Source organism: Nannochloropsis gaditana (genome assembly GCF_000240725.1).
Source record: "Nannochloropsis gaditana CCMP526 unplaced genomic scaffold scaffold906, whole genome shotgun sequence".
Taxonomy (NCBI): Eukaryota; class Eustigmatophyceae; order Eustigmatales; family Monodopsidaceae; genus Microchloropsis; species Microchloropsis gaditana.
The window spans coordinates 1-357 of NW_005803047.1; positions in this window are offsets into that span (position 1 = coordinate 1).

Consider the following 357-nt stretch of genomic DNA (forward strand, 5'->3'; position numbering starts at 1 on the left):
GGGGGGGAACGGTTTGAATAGGAAGGGGGGCTGGAGAGAGGGAATTATACATAGGTTTTATGTGGAGGTGCAGCGTAGAGAAACCATTTGCGTATGTATGGCTGTGTTTTTCGTCTTGAGGGGCATCTACTCGCTCCTGGAACAGGGGCGTGCGAATCGCCTGAATGGCATGTTATGAGCGTTCAAAAGAAAGGACAAGGGGGGACGGACCGAGCATACATGACGAGTCAATACTCCACAAGGCTAGCGTTGGGCCGGTATATGTATTACTTTTCGCCCCTCTTCCACCCTGCTCGCACAAGCCATCCGCTTCGTCTATGCACTCTTCCTCCCCCCCCCCAGTCCCCTACCTCCCCT